Source organism: Arctopsyche grandis, chromosome 5 (genome assembly GCF_051622035.1).
Source record: "Arctopsyche grandis isolate Sample6627 chromosome 5, ASM5162203v2, whole genome shotgun sequence".
Taxonomy (NCBI): Eukaryota; Metazoa; Arthropoda; class Insecta; order Trichoptera; family Hydropsychidae; genus Arctopsyche; species Arctopsyche grandis.
In genome coordinates this window covers 10364450-10385345 of record NC_135359.1, presented here as the reverse complement: position 1 = coordinate 10385345, position 20896 = coordinate 10364450, and the positions used below count along the sequence as shown (strand labels likewise).

The 20896-nt window shown below is 33.2% G+C and overlaps 1 protein-coding gene and 1 long non-coding RNA gene across 2 annotated transcripts in view; both read right to left on the bottom strand.

Moving 5' to 3' along the window:
* The window catches only part of LOC143911928 (uncharacterized), a 255900-nt gene that overhangs the window by 140595 nt on the left and 94409 nt on the right, over positions 1–20896 (bottom strand). The gene's annotated exons all lie outside the window — the stretch shown is intronic.
* Positions 1–20896, bottom strand: part of LOC143911715 (thrombospondin type-1 domain-containing protein 4-like) — a 132809-nt gene that overhangs the window by 90299 nt on the left and 21614 nt on the right. The gene's annotated exons all lie outside the window — the stretch shown is intronic.

The window sequence follows — 20896 nt, the reverse complement described above, 5'->3', positions numbered from 1 at the left end:
GTACATAAAACACAGTAACGAGTTAACAAGATTTCAAACGATTTAATTTCAAATAATGTGTACTTTTTTACAAGCCTATTCTATGTTTTTTACAACGTGTTTATTATCATCTACACTCGAAGGAATTGTATAAATCACTTGGAAAATTCAGCTCTTTTTCTTTATTGATATCATTCAGAATATCATAGATGGACGAATATAGACTAAAAGTTGAATGACATAGCAGTCGTTTGCAATGAGTTGAATAGAATCAAAATCAGAACAATCGTCACCATCTAAAATCGGCACTGCTAAAAGTCGTAACTGCGTCAAATCATTCGTCGTAACATTGAGTTGAGAAACAATCAGAGAATCAAATGCAAACGGTTTATATTTAGGACTTCGACGACAGAACAAAGACTCATTGAAAGCGTAGTTTAAATGTAATAAGACGAAGATACGTCAACAATGGAGTACTACAATTCTGGCGCCAGAAATAAACGGGATGGACTGGGGAAAAATGGTGAAATGTGGATGCAGTGGCGTGGAATTCTTCCACCAATTTATCCCCTGCTGCGTTTATTGTGTGATTCGTGCAAAGGCGATGACGTCCCATCCAGTGGCCAATGATTTAATGTGTTTACACAATGTCTTTGTGCTGCTGATGGTGGGATGCGAGCTTGCTTGTTCCACACGGATGATTGCAGCTATATATTATTGCATCACCATTGTTGGTAAATATAAATCACAATTAGCGGAAGTGGCTATCGGATAGAATTCGATACGCGACGGAAGAAGTATTGGGGTTTCAACTGATTCCGTCTACAAATTAAAATCTAACGGTAAAGGATATCTTTTGAAGCACGTCTATTCTTATGTATATTAGCCTTTATGATAGATATATGTACTTTCTAATAATAGAACTGAGCAACAAAAAAATCACGTTTTTTTATTTTCCGGAGCAGAGGCTAGTCAATTTTTACTAATTATGACCCACTGAATTCAAATATGGCAATTTTTTTTGTTGGTTTACTCTCCTTTAAGAGCGTTAAAACATACATACATATATGCAGTTTTTACAGATTTTTGGCTTTTGCAGTCTTAATTCAAATTAATTCATCGCTGTGCCAAAAGTAAGTAATATAATCAATAGTCAGGTGTTTTTTTTATTGATTGTGATTTCTTATAGCCTTAAAATACTTATAATTAATTATCTAGCGAATTTTAAAAATAAAAATAGTAGTAGATATTGATAAGTTTCCGCTCCGGTAATTATTTTTGTTGCTCGGTGTAATTAGTTAGCCTGTTGACAAAATTATGTTTAAAAATGTGTGAAATTATGTATAAGGTCCTGTAATCAATTAAAATATTGCTAATTCTAATGACGGAAACAAGAGAACATGCCAGGATACAACACTAAAAACGTAAAGTGAGAGTACTTTGTAAACAAAATAAATGTAATGGCAGCAATAAAAGTTTTAATTACGCTTTCAAACGGTTTTAAATATATAATAGAAGTAATTTGTGGGACTCAATAGATTACGGGACAAAATTTGGACTGGATTAGTTAAACATTATGGAAACGTATAATGCAACCAGCAAATTCAGACCCACTGAACTTAAATACAATGTTTTTATTATTCAAAATTGTTTGAATTAAAACGAGATTTTAATTTCTACCATATTTGAGCTAAATTAGATTGAATTTGAAAAATATTGGGTTTCTGTTTAAAAAAAAAAAGATGTGATGTGAAAATTTAAGTCAATATGTACCTATCCATGTTTAGATATGAATAGTTCGTTTATAAAATACAGCACAAATTTTATAAACAGTAGGAGATGGTTTTTTTCAACAAAGCCGAGATCTGTCAGCGTGTTCTTTTTTGGCGTGATGCTGACAAGTGCCAAAGAGTAGTCGTGAGTAAAATCAGCGGGAATATTCTTTTCGATTTTTTTTTCAGTGGTGTATGTAACAAAATCTGGCTGCCGATGTCAGTTCGATGAATGCAAATTTATTCCATTGGTGAATGGGATTTGGGCCGATTGATCGTCGATTGATATACAGATCATTATCCGAGGTTGCTGTGACCGGTGGAGCGTGCATCCGCAACATCGGCAACAGCAGTAGCATCAGTAGCATCAACACCAAGATGGCATCATCGCCGAAAGCTGATGTCATGTATCAAACCAGACGTACTTCCGAAGCTTTTTTGCACGCCACTGTGTACATTTCTTCCAATGGTGCCTAACGAAGCGAAATCAATTTTTCTCCGGGCTATTGTTGCTTTCTAGGAATGTTGCGTGTCTATTTTTTATCGTCCAATCAAAAAATTGCAAATCAAATCATTACTTAAAACCTATTCAACCGCTGAAGTACTGCAAAAATCAAAAGCTCGAAAAATTCGAAACAATTTTCCTAAAAAAAATTCATACCTTTTAAACTTCATACGATTTAACGGTTCATTTAAAAAAAATGGCTTTGCTCCTGAGAAAGAATCATTTGCGCATTAATTAAATATATTTCTGTTAAATAAAAAATGTTACATTGAGCAATATTATATTTGTAAAATGAATTAAAAAAAAACTACAACAAATTTGTATTCACAAATGCTTAATTCGCGAGTTATTAAGATTAAATATATTATACAGAGTGGGCGAACTTGGACGGTTGCCGATTGAGACATTGCCGATCATATATGCGATATGTTTAATGCTCAGCTTTAATGCGCATTTTATTCATTTTAGGTTTCTTTATAAATTTCCATTGTGAAGGAAACTTATCAAATGTCCGCATTTGATATTAAATTATCATAGTTTTATTTTTATTTATTTATTAGAGCTTTTTAGTTTTATTGCATGTTTTTTTAATTGTACAAATATTATATTAAAAGAACACAAGACTTTTTATGTGTTCTTCAGTTTTTGTAATTTAATTATAAATTTTTTATTTTATATATTCATCAACACTTTATGATTTAAATGCTTACGATAAATAAGCATTTAAATTGTCCCCAATTCCTTTGTGGAAAACATTGTATTCTTATATGTAGTCTTGTATCTTTATCAGATTTTACTGATATAAGTAAAATTACAATAGCTTAAATTGACAATAATTTAGATAACGTTTTACTTAATAATATTATAAACATGCCAAAAGAGACATTTTGAAGCAAATGTTGAAAAAGTACATACTCTCATTAAAAATTATTTTATTGCTTCAATATGAAAATTGAGTTCACACATCTTGATATTTCACGGCAATTAAAAGCCGCATCGTAAGGGTTAAACTGACATTCTAGTTCGAGAAGATGTCAATCAACTTCACCGGTTTCGTTCATTAGTCCAAAAGCAAAAAGATACATCTTTTTTTCAAATGCCCACTAGATTTTGAGTGATTTTTGACCTTGGACAATGAACATTTAAAATTTCGAAAGGTACTCACCGACAAAACAGTACACTTCACTAATTGGAAACGAACGAGTTTCGAAGATACCCTCGTCTAAGCATCGTTTTTTTTCCCCCACTAAATACTCACTTACGCACTAATTAGATTAAGCGTATTGATTATAATAAAATAAGCGGAATAGATAATAGGTCAATAAATTCGCACGGTTAGAGATACCTACGACAGGTTTTAGACTCAGTCGCAATTATAATAAGAAAACAAAAAGTGTTTGAAAATAATAATTACAAACGAAAATCATGGGATAAGTTCGATATGAAGCCAATACGAATACGTACTCCGCCAGTAAAAGCGTGAGAAAAGTAAACTTTCTTGGAACTGCTCGTATGCACGAGATCGTTAAAATATAGATGTTTAAATCTGAATGTAAATTAATGCTTTTTTATTACAAAAAGCCGATTATAATAATACTTCATCTAGCGTATGATTTCCAACACGAAAGATAAACGACGCTAATCATTATCTTTTGATTAATGTACGCGCTCGTGTGCACTATGCTTTTCGACGACATGCGAACACTTCAAAAATATATTAATTAAAAATTTTATACCTGACATGTCATAACGTCTTAATAATATACATAAATGCGATAATTACATTCTTTTGTCAGATGGACCTAACGATGAGCATTTTTGAAATTGTGGCATATTGAATATAGACAAGTCAAACTGTAAAATATATACATATATTTTTAATTTCGCTGTCTGTCAATAAAACAATAGAATAGTTCTTTTATATTATATGCGACCTAAAAAGCTAATCCAAAGTGGTGTTTAGGAGTACATACATACATACATACATAGTTGGTAATTTCTTACCTTTTGATAACAAATTCTGTTTGAATATTCAATTGGATAATAAAAGGATACGAAAGTAGAAATGTGCGAGTAGGTTGGTATTATTATATATAAATGTCACAGCACGGTATATAATATTAAGATGAAATAATTTATCGTGCAGTGTTTCACAAGTTCAGAAATAATCCTCGAATAATTCATATTGTCGACGTGAATAAAAAAGCCTTAGTGTCACGATGCTCTTTCCAGTGGAATTTCAGAAGACCCACATTCATTGTTCGTTCTGCGCAATCGTAAAGCAGAACAGTAGTAGATATGGCAGAATTAAAAAGAAAATACATACGTACAATTCGAAAAAAGGATCACGGTGGTATTGTCGTAATGTTAATTCGTAGCATGCGGGTCATAAAAGACGATGATAACATCTCAAGCCGAGACAAACCCTGATATATCCCACGTATGTGAGAATGTATATTGTTTCACTGCGACGAATTATTGCAAACATCTGCTATGATTTTCTATAATGTGTGCATTGACTGTCGCTTTTGTACCCAGAAGTGCGTGTTGCGTTACATCTTTGATACCTGAGTGTAAGGATGAAAGTACTCATGTATACAGTATGTATGGGTGTAGTTAAGGTGTTTCATGCATTAAAAATGCGTCACACTTTATTGTGTATAATTAGAGGAATTTAACGTGTATAAATTACGACCGGTTGGACAAAAGCAGGATGACATCGCGTTGATCAGATTAATTCGAAAGAAGTGTGAACACTTGAAGAATCTTAAATGAGATGATGTATTATGTCATTTATTCTGTAGCTTCAGGATAATAATAAGCAAGAATACAATCTAGTAAATAAGGAAATTAAAAAGAGAATAGTCAGGGATGTCAGGGATTTTAACAGCAAGCTAATAGAAAATACCATTAAGAATAACCGTAGCCTGAAAAAGTGCAAACAGGATCTTTTCTTAGGCAAAAACCAAATGATCACAATCAGATCAGAGAGCGGAGTAATAATTAGGAATAGAGAAGAAATCATAGACGGAGTTTACACGTTCTATACAAAACTATACGAGAACGACAACGGTCAATTCCCCGCTCTGGAATCCACACACGGCCAAAGGGTTCCTGCAGTATTGCCTAGCGAAGTAGAGGCCGCGCTAAAAACTGCAAAGAACGGTAAAACCCCAGGGGAAGATAATATTCCCATTGACTTACTAAAATGTGGCGGCTCCCCCCTTAATAATATCTTAGCTAGGCTTTTCAGCAAATGCATCCAGAACCAAGCTATACCAGAAGGATGGAATAACGCATCATCTTAATACACAAAAAAGGTGATAAAAGCGATATCAAGAACTACCGACCCATTAGTTTACTTTCAGCGGTCTACAAGCTCTTCACGAAGGTTATTACAGAAAGGCTGAAGAATATCCTCGACGAGAACCAACCTATAGAACAGGCAGGATTTAGGGCAAATTTCAGCACAATGGGCCACCTCCAAGTAGTTGGCGAACTAATCGAACGCGCCAACGAATATCAACGGCCATTGTGCCTAGGTTTCGTCGATTATGAGAAAGCCTTCGATACAGTTAGCCACAATGCAGTACTTAATGCTCTACAAACACAGGGAGTACCGGAACCCTATGTGGGGCTGTTAGCTGCAATATATAAGAATGCCACAGCTTCGGTTAAAATTTTTTCAGGTACAGATAGATTTAGCATAGGAAAATGAGTAAGACAAGGAGATACAATCTCGCCCAAGTTATTCAATGCGGTGCTTGAGGGAGTTTTCAGGAAATTGGATTGGGATACAGCCGGAGTAAGCATCAATGGTCGCTTTTTGAGTCACCTTCGGTTCGCAGACGATATAGTTTTAGTAGCTCGTGATTCAGCTGACCTACTTATCAGACTAACACAGCTGGACAGGGAAAGTAGAAAAGTAGGATTAAAAATTAACGTAGATAAGACCAAACTAATGTTCAATAGTTATTGCATGCCTGATAGCATCCCATTAGATGATAAACCAGTAGAAGTAGTAAATAATTATTTATATTTAGGTCAAATAATTTACATGTCTGGTAGTAAAGATGAAGAGATAAAGAGACGTATGAAATTAGGATGGAGTGCATGCTGATGACGGATGAATGCTGTTTTTAAATAAAAAATGCCACTCTGCCTGAAGAAAAAGATCTTTGATCAATGCGTTTTGCCAGTGATGACGTATGGATGTGAAACTTGGACACTGAACACCAAGATGCTACATAAAATCCAATGCACTCAAATAAGTATGGAGCGCTGTATGCTTGGCATAACGAGGAAAGACAGAAAGCGGAACACGTGGGTGAGAAGTATGACAAGAGTAGTGGACATAGTGGATAGAGTGAAGAGATTGAAATGGCAATGGGCGGGTCACGTAGCTAGGAGGATGAACGAAAGCTGGACAAAAGAAGTGCTTGAATGGTACCCGAGAGAATGCAAAAGGGTAAAAGGAAGACCGCAAGGAAGATGGGTGAACGAAATTAGGAAAATGTGCGGGGTGAGATGGATGAGTGTTGCGCAAAACAGAGACGGGTGGAAGCGTGTTGGAGAGGCCTTCATCCAGCAGTGGATGGCGAGTGGCTGTAAATGATGATGATGATGATGATACATATATTGATCCCAATTCAATTGTCATTCAAACGTCCTCACACGTAACATTAACGCTTTGAAATTAAATATGTATGTAGAACATGTTTTCTTTGAGGTTGGTAATTGCCATGATATTGGCTTTATTGGAAGATAATGGTATGCCATTATTGTTTAATTATAATATCGAGCATATGGGCACTGCGGCTGGTTCAAATAAAGCACAACCTGTAAGTCCAATTTTCGACTACTTTTTTGAGTAATATATGAATCTGTATATCGGCAATAACGTGGCGAATGTTAGCTTCCAAGTCGTCCATCGTCTCTGATCAGTCGGCGTAGACTAGCGTCTACCTACATATGTATATCCCCACAGAAAAAATCCAAAAATATTAAATAAACCACACGAGCTTGGAAACTGAACTGAACTACGATATTCTAAATAAATTTGCACAATTTTAAAGCGCTGTTCTATGTCTGTACATACATATATGAAATCTATTCATGACAAAATGGCAAACTAAACGAGTAAAAATCAGCTATCAACTGTCAAATTGACTGTTGCTGGAAAAAAATTGCCAATTCAAAGAACAAACATGTAATAAAATATCCTTTAAATATATAGAAAACAAGAAATTTGCAACTTAATTAATTTCATTAATGTTTGTAGATAGATTTGTCATTTACATGTTGCCGAAATAACGAAAAAAATGCTTCAAATGTTATATGTTATACTTATATGTACTCAAAGATTCGTTAGCAGGATTTTTCAGAAAACAAACTTTTTATAATTTAAAGATGGAAAAGCTCAAAAGAATGTCATAATGTGCCAATGAATATTGTTGATTTTCATTCTAATTTAAATATTTTTCTAACCTAGTCACGTTTTCTACAAAAACAAAAAAAAAATGGTACGCTATTGAAATTGTCATATATTATGTAATTTTAAAAATATTTCTGCTGATTCTTTGTCCCCAAATTAAAATATAGATCACGAGTCTATCACTAAAAGACTTGTCCTTAACCCATTTGAACCCAGAGCTCGCGTGAAAACACATGTCCCATGTGCCCAGGACTATTTTTTCGTTTATTTTCCAAAATCTTTGAGTTATTTCATGGGAAATATTTTTTATAGGATAGGGATGGATAATTAATTGATTTTTCAACATTTTTAATTTTTTTCAAGGTGGTGTCCTTTGGGGACCTTTGTGGACCTTTGGGGCTAATGAAACATGTTTTTGAAAATAAAACAAAAATCACAATGGAGTCACATAATCAGTTATAATACTTTCTCACTGGTTATTTGTAATTTTATTGTTAAGAAATTTATAAAATTAATTTTAAAAATAACAAACACGCATCTCTTCGATAAAATGATATTTTCAAATCGCATAACATAACACACGTAGGTATATATATTGTGACATATACACATCGTCAACAAAAAAAAGGGTGCACCCTTTTAAAAGAAGAAATGTCATAAACGAGATTTTGGGTTCAAAAGTTGTAAAAACAAAATACATGAAGACAAAATAATTAAATATTATGATACGGTACAAAACATTTGTCATGCAATGGAATTTCACAGTTATCACAAGCGGAAAACGTTTTATTTTTACAGTGTCCACAATTTCTCCTTTTCTGTTTGACCAATATCATATGTCTTCCAACTTCCTTTTGATTTTGATTAACTTTGCCGGGTCTGAATGGGACTTATTGTTTTCGTCTTTGACCATAACACTTGCACAACGTCTCTGTTACCTGTCTGATAAATCCTAATTTATCAAATTTACAACCAAAACTTTTGCTAAGAATCCAAGCGTTATTCACAGCTACATCGATGTTCCAAAACAGAATAGGCATGTACCATTTTTCCCTCTAATACTTATGTTATAGCTAGAAATATGGTTATCCATTTGATCAACCCCACCCATATATTTATTATACATATTTATACTAAATGGTTGATTGATTTCCACCCTACTTTTTTCTTTAACCGAATATCAGTTTCCAGGGGTGGTAATATGTATGTATATGGAATCCGGAAGTTGAGACTCGTCCCAATTATCGATTTCTTCCCGTATCTCTGCAGTAGTAAAATTGCATTCTCTGGAAAAAAATATGTGTCATTATCCCAAGGAGTCATATACGACTCCGTCGACTTTGATTTTTTTTTTCAGGAATATGAGATATATAAACGCAATTTCTCTTATGCATATTATACAATAAGTCCTACTGTATAAGAAACATAAAGATAACTAAAAAATATGTAAAAATAAAAAACTTACGTATGTTTTCTCTTCGACATATCTGCAAGTCGAAAAGCGCTCGATGTTATTCCCTCAAAACTCCAAAAGGAACTGATTTAATTTCGTGTGACTTTCTTAAAATTCATCACCAACATCTAACCAAGCGTATCGAAAGGTTTTACGGCCGTCCTGAGTGATCCCTTTATTTTACGACGCAAAATTGTAAAATGCCGAGAATGACCGCGCTGGCATACATCGTGTAAGTTCATAACTGACCGCGTGGGTTCAAATGGGTTAAATAGAAAAAAAAATCAGCAAAGTTAAGACCATGTATAATAGATACAATGTACATATGTACTTTGTATAATACATATTTATTAATTTTTTTGCGATTTAACATGTATTTATTATATCAATAGAAGACAACACATTATTTAGGTAAATTAAATACAATCTTCCAAACCCAAAATAGTCAAATAGCAACAGTTATGTATGTAGTTGTTTCCTGTATGCACACTGGGTTAGAAGCTCGGTAGTACAGAGAAGACATACACACAAATGCATGTACATATAATATTTGAATCCATACATGTTGAATAGAAGTTGAAGCGCGGAATTCGCTATTGTATAATTTTGAGAAGAGACGAGACATCCTAGGAATTGAATTGCGCCAGGTCTGAGATTACTGCAGCTGATGCATAAAATTGACGTTCAATAGGCGACGCTGCGAGCGCGTTCCACTGACAAATTGCAGTTTTGCTTCAAGAACCGACCGAAATTCGAATCTAAATGGTGCAAATTATACATCTGAGTTGTTCCGAATTCATAACGCACATAGCTTTATCGGCGAAATGTGTATAATTTAAAAACCACGTGCTCGAGAGGTTAAACGCGAACGCTCATAATCCAATGCAGATAATAATAGAAGTGCATTGTTCCCCACTCGATCAAAATAATACGCACAACCGATCCGATGGATCGAACTAACGGACTGAAGTCGTTATACCTATAAGTACATACATACACACATACACATTATATAAATGTAAAATACGGTTTACTATTTAAATTTCGAGGCAAATTGTGAATCGAAATCGAGCACAAAGGGTTAGTGAAAATGTGGTATGATGTACATACATGGAAGTCTAACGAGAGTTTAATTGACGGCGAGACGTAATTTAATTTAGTGATATTTTTGGAGATGATGATTATTGTAATCGTGTGAAGAAAAGTAACATGAAAGTGACAATGCAAGATTTACCCAACACGAGTTCGTTTTAATTTGACATGGATTAAAGTCGCGATAATAGCGTTTTAACCCATTGATGTCACTCACAATCAGTCAACGGACAAAACAAAAAAAAATCGATGTTTTAACACGACTCTTGTCAAATATATGTACGTGTAGAATTTTTTGAGTTATTTAAAATGATCAGACCGTGAATTTGCGAATAAAAATCTATTTCGGTATTGCATTATTCTGTTAGAAGGATGTAAATAGTTTATTTCCTGCCATAAAACCGTTGAGTTACTTAAAATTTTATATTAATAATATACATACGTACTTTATTTATTTTTTTTTTATTATAATACTTATGTATGAACATTAGGCGGGAGCGAAAAACGCAAATTTTGGATTTACATCGATGACCTAGTGGAAAACATTCTTAGTGTCAAAGAAACGTTAAATGAAAAATTTCATCGACTGTAAACAATGTCCTGTGCTTCCAAACCAATCGATTTATCTCGATTAAATTTCCAAAAAAGTGGGTTTTTTTCATTTATCTCTTTTTTGATAATAGTTTTGACTATCAAAGTAATTTAAAAAAAATAAAGAATTAAGAGTAATCTGTTTCGGTTTAAAAGAGTCAATTAGGATTAGTTTTGTGTGATAAACTAGAATTCAAAGTCGCCGTTTCGCTCGAAAATCCCCATACGTAGCGCGCCGCGCTAGCAATGGGAGAATTATTAGAATTAGAAGCATTATTTTCAGAAAATTATCTTTTTAAGTACCCGTGACAATTTTGAAAATAATAGTCGTTGAAAGCTTCTTTGGATTGAGAACTTTAATCCGAACACAAAAATCTTGAAGATAATTATGAATTTTATGAAATACAACAAGGCCTAAATGAACTGTTTGACGTAAAACATGACATTTTTACGTCAAAATAGGTCATTTTTGTTGTCTTTATATTTCATAAAATTCGTAAATTGTTTTATATTTTTTGTGTTCAAATTAAAGGTTCGAAACCCAATGAAACTTTCGATGACTTTTATTTTCAAAATAATAACGTAAACATGAAAAAAATTACACTTTTCTAAAAATAACGCTCCACCCATACAAATATCCATTGCAAGCGCGGTGCGCTTTCTATAAAGAATTTCGGGCAAAACTGCGACTTTGAATTCTCGTTAATCAGTCAAAACTTATCACAATCGTCCCAAATAAACTCCAATAGATAACTATTTCATTCGTTCGCTTTATATAAGGTGAATATTAAGCGTTATTTTTTTTAAATGGTAAAAAATTCAAAACTACATATTATAAAAAAGTAGATATATGCAAAAAAAACCCTACTTTTTTAACTTTTTGTGGACACAAATCGATTGGTTAGAGTCACAAGACATTGTTTAAAATTGATGATTTTTTTTATTTAATGTTCCCTTGATACGACACAAGTTTTCCACTAGGTTCATTGATGAAAATCCAAAATTTGCGTTTTTCGCTGTGGCCTAATGTATATACATACATACATATGTATGTACATGTATTGACTTATAGTTGTTCATGTATTGACTTATAGGAAGGCGTGCTTATATTTACATAAAATAAAAGTTACCGGTACACAAAGATATTTTGAAGCTTTTCATCTGTGGGATTTCCCCATTGAACAAACTTTAGAATCTGTTTTCGCCGAGCGCTAGATTTATATGATTTGTTTGAAGTTTCGCATTCCCCGATTTTCCAACGGTTTTTACTCTCCATATTTTCTCCCGGCCAAACACTTTATATTTATACAGCGTGTGTGTATACAATTATACATCGTTCACACACAATGTACACCCAATGAAGCGCCACGCACGTATCTTAATTTCTGTGAGATTTCAAACACTCGAGCTTGAGAAACGTTGCATACAATTAAACGCTCAGATATTTATAAGGGCCATTTAGGATCGGAGAAAGAGGCTCGTTTCGAGTGCTTGAAAACAGGAAGAGCGCACTAATTAAATACATCGATACTATTTTGAATGGAAGTTACGCGGGTTTTTTTTTGTTCTATGATTGAATTTGATCGTATTTGTTTTAAAAAAAAAGTTTTTTGCACTAGTCTCTAAAGTGTTAACGGACCAGTAATGGGGTCGTTAACTCGACAATTTCCGCGCAATCCATCTTGATCTTTCGAGTTATAAAAAGTGGTATCAATTAAGTGTGCCGACCCACACATCAATTGATGATACATACTCTTTCATAAGTACGCTATTGTTTAGTTTTCCGAGCATCAAGTTCACCAATCACAGTTGCATTAAGATCGATTTACGGAAAAAGTGATAAGAAATTCATAAAATTATAGAATGTGTTGGCGTAGATACCACTATCACATTATATACATATATAAATCTAAAATACAAGGTGAAAATTGGGAAATACGTTAAATAATATACGAAAAAACGTAAATTTGTATTTCTTCTCCGCAATATTTTCGTTATTCTACTAAATTTAACAGGTTAAATTATACAAAACAGGTCGGACAGAACATTGCTACGTCGTGTTTTTATACTGGGACATGAAACGTGTTGAATCATAAATTTTGGTATCTGAATAAACATACAGAATTGTAGACGGAATAAACTGAACAAACCATAATGTACATACATATGTATGCGTATAAATTGACCTTTAATGGATAAATTGAAATATTATTTAGAATAATAAATTAATGTATCAAAATTAAATCGCAAAACTGAGAATTTTGTTTAGATTTGTCTTATAAAACTGTTTCGGATATGATTTTTTTTTCTTGATATAAAAGGTCGTCAAAAAACCGTTAGAATTGTTAAAAGTTGAACACGAATCTTTTAAAATAAAATACTGCTTATAAAAAATTTCCTTAGAAGATGAAGCGATTTCATGCTGGAATCGCTTAACGCACCTTTTATTTGACTAGTAAAATAATCCGTTACGGTATCCCCAAGAAAATCGTTAATATCCCTACGGGGAAAGACTACTATTAATTAATACAAACACTCGACATATCAATTTCGAGCGCACAAACTCCACGTGAGTTTCTTTACAATGTAATAAAGGATTGAGTGTTCCAGAAGAATTTCAATTCCTACCGCAACCTCGTATTGTGTTTCAATATAAATCAATTACATATTTCGAATACTAAACGTAAGTAAGCACCTGCAGGTGGTTTGAAAATTAAATAATAAAAAAAAATCAACGACAAAACATAGATGTAAACGTTTGAGGAAGTTTGGACATACCAATTGGAATTAACGTCAATTAGATTACGCGTGCAACACTTTAGCCAACCGCGAATGTTACGCAATCGATCATCGATTTTCACCGCTTCCAAATATGTGGGTCGGGCGACACTTGAAGGAAAATAAATAATAATTATCGCCGGAGAAAAATGTCGGCCACCTTTTTGACCCGAACGGTATGCGCCGCTTTAATTCTTCAATCAATTTATTGGCAGGACGATTCGGCGCCAAAATCAAACACAATTACTATCGCAATACAATCAAACTTCAAACTGAAAGAAGGTACATACATATTTCATTTCAATCTACGAATTTTTTATATTATTGCAAGATTTAGACATTTGGATGGAAAAGCTAAATTTTTCGAGCAATTGGACTAAATTTTTCCATCCGCATTAGGCATTCTTTAAGTTTTTCAGTAAAAAATAATATTATAGATCCACATACGAGTACATATATATGTTTGAATCTGATTACTGGAAAAACAACGTCCATAGAATAAGACTTTAATATGTAACAAATGCAATCGAAATTTCTTTATACATGTATGTTATTCTAAGTAATACATTTATTTATTTTAATTACAATTTTGCCGGAGTAAAATTAAAAAATAGCTCCAAGTCTTTACTATCGCTAATCAAACAAAATGGTACAAGAATAAATATGGATGCAAAAACAAAACACAATAATAAACTAAGATAAAGATAAAAATACGAAACAAATAAATCAATATATAAAATCAAATACAATATTAGAACAAATTTACGTTCTTCAATTACACAATCCCTCAACCAGATCATCACATTTTAGATTAAGCAAATCCAAGTTACCAAAAATCTGATTGAGGAGTTTGATGCCCCTTGTAACAGGCGATGAAACCATTAAATTGGTACGTGCCACAAGATAAGAGAACAAAACGCGGCATCTTATATACCTGAGTTGGCTGGGAACATTGAAGCTGAATTCTGCAATAATTTGAGGATTTATCACCATATCAACCAGTATCTAAGGCAGTCGAACTTTACGGTATAATTTGGAGTACTGGTGGATCTTAATTATTGAAAACTGTAGATTTTTACAGAAGATCTTTATATTGTAGGTAAATACTAGAGATCATTTTATAATATAACAATTTTCCAGAATATAAAAGGCCACATTTGAAGTTCAAAATAAATTTACGCTGCTAGGTCATTAAACGCGGATTTTTTACGCAACTAATCAAAATACATTGAATCCCCAATCATACGGAAATGTCTTCATTAGTAAGATTCCATATATTTTTATAATGAGTTTGACCCCTTGACACCGCCATGCTTCTTCATTATTGGAATTAATACGGCGATTAAATCACGGATATTTCATTGTACACGTTGACAACAACGCGGTCGTAAATTAACCGATACAACTCTTTCGCTTTTGTAACATTACGATTTTTCCAAATCGTTAAATATTTATACAGCGATGAGGAAAAAACCTGATACTTCTCGTTTATTATTATTAGGCGTCGGCCTTAATTTTCACCATTCGTAATTTATTATGATTTGGAAGAAGTATAAACATTATATTTTCGAGGAAGGCGTAGGTACGTGCTTTCCGCTATGAGCGGAGTGGAGCGTGTTAATTGAGGTAGGGTCGGCTCATCGATGTTGAACTAAAATCAATCATGACCCTTTGACGACGAGGATGCATCGGTTCCGATGCATTTTCGATTTACAGCGTGAAATTTCGAATATTTCTGGGTGGGATGAGCTCTCATCGTCGACTGTTTGTCGAACAAGTGACTGGAGAGATCAGGATCTTTCGATATTTTTCACCGATTCGATACGTCGCCTTGTTAAAATATTTTCTATCATAATGTGACGTGGAAATATTTAGTGATGCAACGTTTTATAGTTGACGCATGTCAGCGATGCACTTCTTCGTGACTGAAAATATAATAGTTGAATATCACTGCCCCAGAAGTACCGATATGGAAATCACCATTCACTCATGGAAAGCGACACGTGAGTCATAAACGATAAACGCAATAATTTTCGCATCGAAGCGCAGACTTCGAGTCGATGGAAATAAGACAATTTTTTATTATTCTACTACTTATTTGGTTTTTTTTCGGTCGACGAGTCGCCATTCTACGCCCACCCAGTTTGCTAGAAATGGCCACAAAACACTAAAGTAAAATTAACGACCCATTGTAAACGACGCCGCCGATCTGTTTACAATTGGACAAAATTTTTCAAAGCCGTGTTTTTTTTCCGTTCGTCTGGTTTAACAATTGGTAGGTAAGCGACGACAATATCGGCCGTACGATTTGATGAATTATTTAGCGATATTACATACATTTGAAGTTGCGCCTATTATTTATTACAAACATCAAACGTTAGCTCGTAATTTGCGGCCTTGTTCGAAAACCAATTAAATAACCATCAAATGCACGAAATACTAGCGTTTATGACAGTTTAACATACTATAAAATGTATTTAACGTGTTATTACACTTTCTGTTTTTTTACTCCACGAAATGATTCAGTAGATATATATCAATTTCTATACACGATACCTGCACACAAATGGCGTGCCGAAATTGGTACTAAATCAAATTGCACAGTCCATAGATCAAAAATTTATACCAGTTACTTATAACTAAGATAACGTAGATAAACTTTGATAGGTCAACGTCTTTATACTACGTTTTAAAAGTAATGCTACATACATATATTCACAGAAACATTCAAATTTGACTGTAATTAACCGACTAACACAGCTGGATATGGAAAGTAGGAAAGTAGAACTAAAAATGTACGTAGATAAAACCAAACTAATGTTCAATAGTTATTGCATGCCTGATAGCATTTCATTAGACGATACAACAGTAGTCAGTAATTATTTATATATAAGAGCGAATAATAGACATGTCCGGTAGTAAAGAAGAGGAAATAAAGAGACGTATGAAAATAGAATGGAGTGCATTTGGGCTAATGAAGGCCGAATAAAAAAAATGCCACTTAGCTCAAAGAAAAAAAATTTCAATCGATGTGAAATCGATGATGTTTAGATGTGAAAATGTTACATAATGCACTCAAAGAAGTATGGAACGCTGAATGCTCATATGCGGAATAAAGAGAGATAGGAAACGGAATACATGGGTGAGAAGTATGACAATAGTATTGGAGAGAGTGAAGAGATTGAAATGGTAATGGGCGGGTCATGTAGCTTAAAGAATTGACGACGGGTGGACAAAAGAAGTGCTGGAATGATACCTAAAAGAATGTGAAAGGGTGAAAGGAAAGCCAGAAGGAAAAAGGGTGGACAAAATTTTAAAAAATGCGGGTGATGGATGAAATTTTGCGCAAAATAGAAACGATTGGAAGCGTTTTGGAGAAGCAGTGGATGATGAATGGCTGTAAATGATGATGATTCAAATTTAGTAATATGATCAGAAAGTGAATTGGTCAAGCTACTGATTCATTAAAAAATATTCAAGAATTGTATAATAACAACCTTCACAGTAATAAGAAGTGACAATTAAAAATGGCTTACAAAATTTTTTGTAAGCCATTTATATGTAGGATTTCTGATTTGATGTGATTTCTGTTAACTTGGATTTGTTCTATCTAACATACATATGCTGATATGGCTGAGGAATTGTTTAGTTTTAAATCGTAAATGTGTTCTCACATTCAATTGTTCATATTTCATTTTATTTTTATCTACTATTTTTGGTATTGACTTTACATTCTTTTCATGGTTTAATTTTTGTTTACATATTGATATTTTATTTTTATTTTCGTATATTTTAATTGCTTTTTCATATATAAATGACTAACCATAGTAACACCCTAGAGCAGTGGTTCTCAAGTGCGGCCACTAGGGGATTTTACTGCGGCCACCAGCGACTTAATAGTAAATAATACTAATATTTAAAAAAACTTAAATAAATTTTAAAAACTACAAAAAAGTAACTTAACAATAATATAAACCATGCTCATCATTGACAAACTAAAAAATATAGTGAAAAGCCTTGTGACAGAAGTTGAAAATGACAATTTTTCAATTTTATCTTCAGTTAGTGATTTGATAGGTAAGATGACAGACACAACTTCAAAATTAAAATTAAAACTTAAAATAATAGAGTGTCTTAAATCTCTGAATCTGGAACTTGATAAAAGAATCGAAGAATTTAATATTTTTAAAACTGTTTCTTTTGTATCTTCCCCTTTTATTATGATGACAAATGAAAATTTCATAGTACTACAAAATAGATTAAAATCATTTTCAGTATTGAGATTAATTAACTGGGCTAACGTAAAATATGCATTATTAGAAATTAGTCATGATCAAGTACTTAATAACCATTTTAATAATATTTCGGTTCAAAAATTTTGGTCGGAAATATACGTTAACAATGAAACAAACCAATATAAAGATTTGGCAACAATTGCTTTATTAATATTGTATATTTTTCCCACTACCGAATATTGCGAAAGATCGTTCAGTGTAATGCACTTTATTAAAAACAAATTTAGAAACCAGCTGACAGACGCAAACTTAGAAGCAGCAATGCGGCTTGCATTGGAAGAAACGAGTATTGAGCAATTTCCATTTGCACTATTATTAAATAAATAGATACCAAAATGTTAAAATTTCTTTTATTTTATGAATAAATTGATCCACTTTTTTTGTAACTTTAATTTATTTGATTAAATTTGGTGCGACCACCAGACTTTTCCATGGGACCACTATTATCACCTGTGCGGCCACGGTAAAATTTCGCCTGAGAACCACTGCCCTAGAGTACATATATCATCTGTAATGTCACTATAGCTTAATTGTATTAAATATATACATATGTACATATACTAAATATTTCAGATTGTATGTACATAATTGATCAACAAATGCTTTGTGTGCGCAAGTTAACACTTTTAAGATAAACTAGCACGAGTGAGGTTATAATGGATTACTTTTATATCGTTTATAATGTCTTTGCAGGTTCATCAGCGTCGGGCCCCGCTGCGTATAAACAAAGAACAAAACGAGTAAAAAATGAGATAAACAAGAAAAAGAAGCCTCCCTTTCACGCGGTGCATTATAACAACAACAACAAGAACAACAACAGCAACAACGCCGATGAATAACATCGGAAGACAAAGTGTTAACAGCGCAAAGGTAAATTAATATCCGACTGCGTTGGAGGTCCGTCGAAAGCTCGTCGACGACCCGAGCTTTCGACAGCTCATAAGTAAGTACAACATGCGAAAGATTCATCGGATTCGTGAGCACTCGCTTTAAAGCCTCAGATCGTTTTATAATTATGGGTCACTTTTGTTAAAGGAAGCTTCCGCAATGCGCATGAGAAAGCGTGACCGTTTGATTAAGGATTAAAATCACTGAAATAAAGTATTTCCTACATACATACACATACATAATTGTGCATACATTTGTGCATATAAACTGAGAAATGATCGTTAGAGTGGAACTCACGACTTTTAAGGGTTGCTACACAATTTACATAGTACATACATACATACATATGTATATTGAAAATCTTGTTTTTACTTTATCTATGTACATATGTACATAGTAACAATAGATGAAGTTTTGTGATCATGCGAAATTCAAACTCGAGATTTTGACTGATTCGAACTCAGAATCGATTACTGTTCACGTTTTCATGGTCTAGAAAAAATATTTGTGTGCCTATGTGTGTCCTGTGTATTTTGGGGATTTTTTGAACACCGTTAGTCCTTAGTATCGGTTACTGAAATTTTTATCGACACGACGTAAATTTTTTTCAAATTTTTAAGTTGACAGGAAATGGGACCTCCCCTTATAGGTGTCCCCTTTTTTTAAACTTTTTGAATTCAATTATTTCCCAAACCGCTAACTGAATCGGACTGAATTTGTTTTATAAATTATATTATCCAATATTTTTATCTGAACCGGAAGTAGTACTTTTACTCTAGAGAATTGAGGTTTTTTATTTTTTTTCTCAGAAACCTAAAATCTAAAAGTTTAAGCTTAATACCAAGTAACGTATAAAATTTGGTAAGTATTCGTCAACCGGAAGTGGCAATTTATTTTATTAACGTACATAGTAAGTGATAATTGACTGATGTGAATAAAACTGAAAGGCTGGCCGTTTTATTATATTGTGATTGTTTTATAAAAAAATGAACTTGTACTTTGAAAATTACAAATATTTATTTCTTTAAAAAGATAATGCCTATCACTAGCAACGTATTCAAGGTAAATACATTTTTGTGGTAAATTTACACTACGATAATTCAAAGTTTGCACATCGTGTCATATTGTATTTATTATATGTATGTAAGTACATACATGCATATGTACATACTATGTATGTAGTGTATTTGTTACAGTCGAAGTGTATTTTCAGTTGTACTATTATATATTGCAACTGGCGTTTTAAATCATTCATATTCAAATACAATTCAACTTGTAAATTATAGCTCTCCACAAATACACTTTCAATAATGTGCGCCAGTTGTAGTAAATCAGTTAAGTTTTGCAAGCTCTGATGTTTTTAGGAATGCTTTAGAATTCAATAATGCGTTAACATTTGCTCGGTATTACGAATTATATATGGTAATGAGTATCGTATTACGATAACTCTAAGAATGTGTTCAAAACAAAATTGTGACTTTCCAACTCAATTTACTAGTTGAATGACGTTTTAACGAAAACCTAGCCTCTCCATATAACCTGGTACCAATTTATAGTTGAACTGTATTTTCAGTTGTAGTATATTTTGACCAGTTGGAATGTAATTCGCCATATGAATGAACTATAACATATTCACTTAAAATGATTCGTCATTTGATCAATAATCACGATGATTTTATACATCTAAGTTATTCTTACATACATATAAGGTTTCAGCAATGCTTTAAAATATACCTACAAACATTTAATTACTCCAGTGAAGCTTTCGCAAAAATGGGTAAATAGTTTCACACTCGAAATTGATTCTTCGAATGCGTCCTAAGAATTGCACTGAGGAAATCGAATGAATAAATCAAAGGGTGTTTGCGTATCAAAGCTCCGCCATTTTAGGATGCAAGTCAGATTGAAGCAGAGCTTCCGGTTCTCGCTTTTCGGCTACCGTTTGACCCTTTGCGTGCCCTTCATTCCGCATTCGACGCACGTGCATTGTGCACTCGACGTGTGCGTTCGTAATTAAAGTCCTAAGAAAGTACCGAATCGTGACTAGACGGACCCTAATATTTCATCATTGGATGCGACTAACAAAGTCTTCGACTATTCACACATAAT